The sequence below is a fragment of the Saimiri boliviensis genome, chromosome 1 (assembly GCF_048565385.1).
Source record: "Saimiri boliviensis isolate mSaiBol1 chromosome 1, mSaiBol1.pri, whole genome shotgun sequence".
NCBI lineage: Eukaryota > Metazoa > Chordata > Mammalia > Primates > Cebidae > Saimiri > Saimiri boliviensis.
This window is the reverse complement of record NC_133449.1, coordinates 272,899,348-272,906,707: the sequence shown is the minus strand read 5'-3', so window position 1 is coordinate 272,906,707 and position 7,360 is coordinate 272,899,348.

Below are 7,360 nucleotides of genomic sequence, written 5' to 3'. Positions count from 1 at the left end.
AAACTAACTTGTAAATAATGGAATCACTATAAGAGACAGACATTATCTTGCAAAGATAAAGTTCATCCAGGTGTGGTTTGCATTCTTCACTCTCCTTTAGTGAAATAGTGAGATTTCAAGAACAGGATAGAGAAAAATTGTGTTTTCTATGGTGAAAGATTTCTTGTTCAAATAAAGACATTTCAGAAAAAGTGTCCCTCCCTGAGCTTGTGGGAGAAGTAAGGGAAACAAGTCAGAGTGAGAGTGATCCTGAGATTTATTTCTGAGGCCCTTTGATACTCAAAAGTGCTCGACAGGCCCAGTGCCATATTTTGAGTAATCATGTTATACACTCCAACAAAAGTTATTTAGTGGAAATACGATTATTCAATATCATATTAGAAGATAACCTCTCACAGATAAGTGGTAATATCTATAAGATTTCCTATTCTCCGTGTTTTTATTTTTTGTTGTTGTTGCTTCTGTTGATTTAGTTCTTCATAAAGTATATATTACTGCTAAGTTAGAAAGCACTGATCAGAGAAAAATACAAGAAGATAAGAAACTTACTCTGTCAGCTACATGCCACATTGACAACCTGAATCAACATGTCCCTTGAAAATAAGCGTAGTCTATTGGAAGCAGGGCTTTGCTGTTAGAATCTTTCTGAAGCTCTTGCTGTGCATTTAGTTTCCTCAATTATCTGTGCCAATTAATTTGTAGACCCAAGACAAGAAGATGAGACACAAGACATAATTGTAAATAGCTTACTTGAGCCAAAGTAAGGACAGCTGCCTGGGAGACACTTGAATGTTACCTTAGAAAGTGTTTGTTAATCCTTTGTTAAAGCAGGCTTTCAAAGGCAAAAGGGAACAAGCAGTGAATTGATAGTTATTTGACATGAATTTTTATTAATTTACAGAAATAGCATTGACTACTGATTGGCTATTGTTGAACTATATGGTTATTTGTGTATTTTTATGGAAATAAAATTGCTTAGTGATTGGATATACATTGTTGTATCTCAAGGGGATGAGTTCTGGTGTCCAGCACATGGCATTTTATGGCTACTTGGTGTCCGTTAGTCTAGTGCCCACATGGTGTGTGGTTTCAAAAGGTTTTAGCTCAAGGGAGGAAGCGAGGTATGACTGCTGTCACATGCTGTCACATTCTAATATCTCTCTGTGCCTGATAATTAAAGAGGGCTTGCATTCCTCAGATAAAAATTCTTTTCTTTCTCAATTTTCAACATCATCTTATTTCCTTTCCTTATCTGTGAAATGGGTGTAATAATTTTTAACTAATAGGAATGACAGTGATTAAAGGTGCAGGACTACAGCTGTGTAGGGAATTTCAGATTTAAGCATAATAGGCTGGGCACGGTGGCTCATGTCTGTAATCTCAGCACTTTGGGAGGCTAAGGCATGTGGATCTCAAATGCTTGAAGTCAGGCATTTGAGATCAGCCTGGTCTTTATGGCAAAGCCCCATCTCTACTAGATAAAGAAAAAAATTAGCTGGCCATGGTGACACATGTGTGTAATTCCAGGTAGTCAGGCATGATGGATGAGGGGTCTGGGGTCTCACTGTTCAGATGTGATGCTCTGGTAAGTTTAAGTTCCTTGATACTACCTGGGAGGTCTGACGGTCGTTTTCTTGAGAAGGGAACTCAGATAAGACAAAAGCAACTTTCTCAACTTTTAAAATTTAGAGGGTCAATTTGTATGTTTATTTAAAAGATACTGTATACATGAGTTCTATGAAACAATTTGGCCAGTTTCAAAATACAAAAGTTAAAAAAAAATTAAAAAGATTTAATGAGGTGTTTTTAATCTGCAAAGTATTTTTCTATTTTTTTTTTTTACTATAGAACATAGATAACTCAAAATACAGTATACAAGAAATGCACTAACTCAAAATACAGTATACAAGAAATGCACTCTTTTGTAACTTGGATATGATAAAACTTTCTGATGTGAAGTAGAAATGCACATAAATATTCATAGAAGAACAGTTAATATACCTAAACTCCCTTTTTGTTAACGGTTAAAAAATTTCTGTGATGGCTAGACCATTAATTAAAAAACTCTAACCTCCAGAAATTCCAAGTTTGTTTATACATTTTGTTTTGGTAGAGATACAAATGATTTTTTTCTGGTGAAAATAATAAGCCCCCCAAATTAATTGCCCTCAGGTATATTAATCACTTTTCCATCTAACCAAGGAATCTTAACTTTTTTAATTAAATTGCTGATTAACATGTAACTCCATAAATGCTAGAGTACACATACTTTTGATGTTAGAAATAGAGGGTAAAAAGAAACTTCCATCTATTGCAGTCAAAAAGCCAAAAGACAGAGTAAAATAAACAGAAATTCCAAAACCAAACCTTCGCAGTATAAAACTATATTAAGCCTAATTTGAAACAAATTGATTTATTTTTTGAAAAGAACAAAGGAGAGAATTGACTAAATCAAAAAGATTAAATATTAATTCACTTAGTTCTTTAAAGGGAATTCTACACACCACATTTCTCTTGTGGTCTTATTAACATTACTTCAGGCCTAATACAATATCCATGTATCATCAAAGAATTTACAAGCATATTCAGTTCTCTCTGATTTATCAACCACATGTCTCATTGAATAATAATTTTTTCATTACACATATGAATTAGTTGCAAATTAAAGTTTATTTTGTTAGTCTTTTATTCCATCTAGTTTCTTGATAATTGTTTCTTTGATTAGACATGGCACATTTTACCTGAAAAATTATGTACAACTCAAGTTTTTATATAGCTATGCTGATGTTATTCTCTGTACTTTCTGATTAGAATTATTTTAATAATTCAATTTATCAAAGTTATGCTTCTATGTAATTTAAAGAGACAAATATTTTATAAGGTTTATGAAAAATAAAGCAGGCAATAGGCCTTCTCAAGTTTTCATTTCATATTTTCTCTTCCTCAGTTAACTGTTCTCAAATCTGCTAGCTGAGTTCTTGTGATTTACTCCCATGTCTCCAAAGGATGTGCTTCTATTGGTCCTTCAGGCATTATCTATTGACTTTTCACCATAGAAGTTGAAGTCTTAACTTTCTTTCTTACCCTCAGCCCCAGTACATAGACATAAATTGTCCACCTATGTTCCTCCACAAATGAACACAAAATTATATTGGTGAGGCTAATATTGACAATGGAGATTAAAAGATAGTAACTTCTGTTCACAAAACATCCACATGGTAGACAGGCTTACTTTGTCATATTTGCATACTTTTGATCTGCCTTGCATTTAATACACGTTTTATAGCTGCTTTTGCTTAACTTTCTATTAATACTCTAGTCACAAATTCTTTACTATTAGCTAAATCTTGTCCATAAGAGTTCATTTACATCAGTTAATTGACAACTTTCTTCTTAAAGAAGTATTTCCTAAAGTATTGATCTGCTCCAATTCTCTTTATACTTGGCGTCCATGTGCATCTCTGGACATTATCCCCTTTCTCTCTTACTGGGGTGTTGGTCTACCTCACCTTTCTGCTAGGTTTTTCATTTTATTTAGCCTATTTAGAATTACAGTAGGCTATTGACTGCTGTCCACTAAGACTATTGTCCTCATGAGAAAGATGGTGCCCACTTTGTCAGGTCTACTACAGTGATAGCTGCTCTTTCTTTAAAATTCTCCTCTTCAAACTAAGCCCTAAACCTGCTCTTACACATGAACTGGCACCTGGCTCTGCAGTGACACTAAGGCAAGTCTCCACAGTCAGAAAAGGACATAAAACAAGGTTCTGGCTTACCCATATGTGAAATGGTTTGAAATGGTTTAACCCAATCTATATATAATAAAGAGAATAATATAATAAAGAGAATATATTACATATTCTCATATAATAAAGAGAATCTGAAAAAAACGCTTTCTAGGAGATAAAGCATGACACACATCATTATATAAGCCAGAGTTCTCAAGAGAAATAGAAATAATAAGGTGTGTTTGTGGTGTGTATGTGTGTGTGTGTGTGTGTGTGTGTGTGTGTGCATGTTTAGAGAGCTATCAATCTATCTTCTGTCATGATTTATTATAAGGAATTGGGTCATACAGTTATAAAGGCTGAAAAGTCCCAGAATCTGCCATCTGCAAGCTAGAAATTCATGAAAGCCAGTGTTTAATTTAGTCTCCATCTAAGGACTGAGAACTGGGGTCACAGGATCCTTACAGTGTCTTTTCACCAGCTAGAAACCTCTGAGATCCGTGGCACCTCTGCTTGGGTTTTGCTGGTGCCCAATGGGCTTGTTCTGCCCACCTAGCCTTGCAGGCCGCTCTCGGCTCACAGTACCAACTTACATCCCACACCTGCCAAGGCTGAGCCAGGAAGGGCGTGATGAGGGGTATGTGAGCAAGTGAGCATGGGGTTCAGCCACTGTGCACAGCCAGGTGCACCAGCTGCAGCAGGGTGGGCAGCTCCAGGTGCCAGTGTAGGCACTGGCTCCATGTAAGCCTACAGCTGGACCAGATGTACTGCAAGTGGCTTCTGGCTGCTATAACCAGTGTCTGGACAAGGGGAATGTGATGGCACCTGAAAACTCAGAGATGCCAGGGTCTGCAGAGCCCCAGAGAGGGTGTTACAGTGTGTCACAGCCTTGGCTTAGGAAGTGCTGAGGTCTGGGATCCCAGAAGGACTGTAGTTTTTTCTCCTCGTTGCCCACAACATGGCAAGTGAGGTGTTGGAAAACACTGCAAAGGAGAAAGGACTTACAGAGTGCCTAATAAATTGGTTATGAGTAACATATAAACAAGGAACAACAAACTGCAGAAGGCATCAGGAAACCTCTGAGGAGGATGGCCTCTTCATGCCTCATGTTCCGCCACGGAACTTGGGGTACCCACGGGTGATGTAGGGCTCGCTCCCTACATTCTGGTGCCCAATGTGGGGCTGATGGATCCCTACATTCTGGTGCACCAACGTGTGGGGCTCATGGACTCCCTACAGTGGGGGATGCCTTTTTAGTTCTGTTTGTGTTATACCTCTTTTAGTTCCACCATTTGGTGGGTCCGAAGTTCTTATCCTCTGAAGAGGAAGAATGAGTTGAGCAGACAACTGGAGGGTGAGCAAGACCAAGAGAAGCTTCACTGAGCAACAGAACAGCTCTCAGGAGACTCAGAGTGGGGCGCTCCTTTCCATGGGTGGGTCATCCCAGCAATAGTATGAGTCTGGCTGAGTTTGGGATTTTTATGCTTTCAAAATGAAGGAAGTGTGAGGTGATTGGTCCATGGGTGGCCACCAGTAGTCCTGGAAAAACCACCACCTGATTGGCTGAACAGTCATCAATGAAGTTCTCACTCTGGGCCACTGACTTTGCCCAGAACTGAGCCTGACCCCTAGGCTTCAGGCCCTCCCTGGCCTGAAGTTGAGGTTTCACTGGGGACCCACCCCTTCCCGCCTAGGAACCTGTTTACCTTCAACATGCCATCCATGGTGCCCAGGCTATCCACACAGAAAGGAGTTCACAGACCTGTGCTGAGCCACCCTCAACCCAATCCTGTGCTCTTTTGTGCTCAAAGTCAAGAGGTGGTCAAGGTGACAGGGGCTGGTATGTCAACACTGTCCTGAGCCAGGTTTTGACAGCACTTCGTTTGTCAGCACACTGGTATGTCAGCATACCTGGCCTGGTTTTGACAGCATTTGGGCTTGGCCACAAGTTTGCTCTGCCCTGGAGCAGGCACTGGGAGTGGGGAGAGGCCCTGGAGAGGGAGCAGGCCCTTTCAAGCCTGAAGGGGCAGGGAACTTCTGGCCCCCTGAGAGAGAGCACAGGGATACCTGGGTCTGGAGCTGTGGCTGGGTGGCTGCACGTGGGAGCATGGGGCCCACCCTGCCAATTCAGTAGCTGGAGGGGTTCCCACTTAGTCCTAGACCTGACTGCATCTCCCCTGCTGCTGCTGGTGCCCCAACAGCGGCTGCTCCAGATTGGCTGGTGCCACCATTACTAGGAGCACTGATGATACAAATTCCAGTAAAAGGTTTAGAAAAGATGAGATGAGATATCCCAGCTCAATGAGGAAGCAGGGGGATAAGGAGTGGATTCCTCCTTCCTTCACATTTTGTTCTATTTGGGCCCTCAACAGATTGGCTGATGCCCAACTACTTAGGGGAGGGCACCCTATTTAATAAGGCCACCAACTTGAATGCCAATATCATCCAGAATCTACTGTCGCAGACACCCAGAAACAGTATATAATGTGGGTACTGTCTGGCTTACTTAAATTAACACACCAAGTGTATTGCAGCACTATTCACAAGAGCCAAGATATGAAAGCAATCTAAGTACTCATCAATAGAAGAGTGGATAAAGAAAATGTGGTGTATATATACGGTAGAATACTATTCAGCCATAAAAGTGATGAATTCCTATTATGTTGAATGACATGAATGGAACTAGAGGCAATTTAATTAAGTGGAATAAACCAGGCATAGAAAGATAAATGTTGCATGTTCTCACTCATATGTGAGAGATATAAAAGTTGATGTCATTGAGGTGGAGAGTAGAATTAGGGTTACCAGAAGCTGAGAGGGGTGGGGTGCAGAGTGGCTGGTTAATGGGTATAAACATACAGTTGCAAAGAAGAAATAAGTTCTAGTATTTGATAGCACAGTAGGGCGAATATAGTTAATAATAAGTTATTGCACATTTCAAAGTAGCTTGAGGAAGAGATTTGAAAAATTCATAACACAAATGAATGATAAATGTTTAAAGTAGTGAAGATCCAAAGTGTATTGATTTAATCATTTTGTATTGTATCCATGTATCAAAATATCACATGCACTTCATACATTTGTATTATATATTCATTAAAAAATTTAACTATCACTGTAATATTCTCAATATATTCTCTTCTCCTTGAAAAAGGATACGTGAATGACAAATGTTTGATACATTGAAACCTGAAAATACTTTTATGCTAACACATAATTGATAGTTTAGATGACTGTAATATTTAGATGGAAAATAATTTAACTTCAAAATAATGAGGACAATTATTTCATTACTGTTAATTACTTTTAGCTTTCTATTTTGTTGTTCAGAAATATGAGGTTTTTTGATTTCTTATATTTTCAGGTGATCCATATCTGACCTCTCTCTCTCTCTCTATACTTCCCTCCTTCATCCTCTCAAATTGCAGATTACTCTTTTTTTTCCCCAGTGTTCTAAAGTTTCTTAACATTCTACCCTAGCAAAAGTCTATATTCTTGCCCAGGGCTCGGGCCTCAATGGACTCTTTGAATTAGCAAGTGTTCTTTAGTCCGGACCTATTTTCACGATCATATTAAGGGTTTCCTGCACTGTTTTCTTGCAGGAAAGGTTCCTGCAATCTGTATGTTTATGC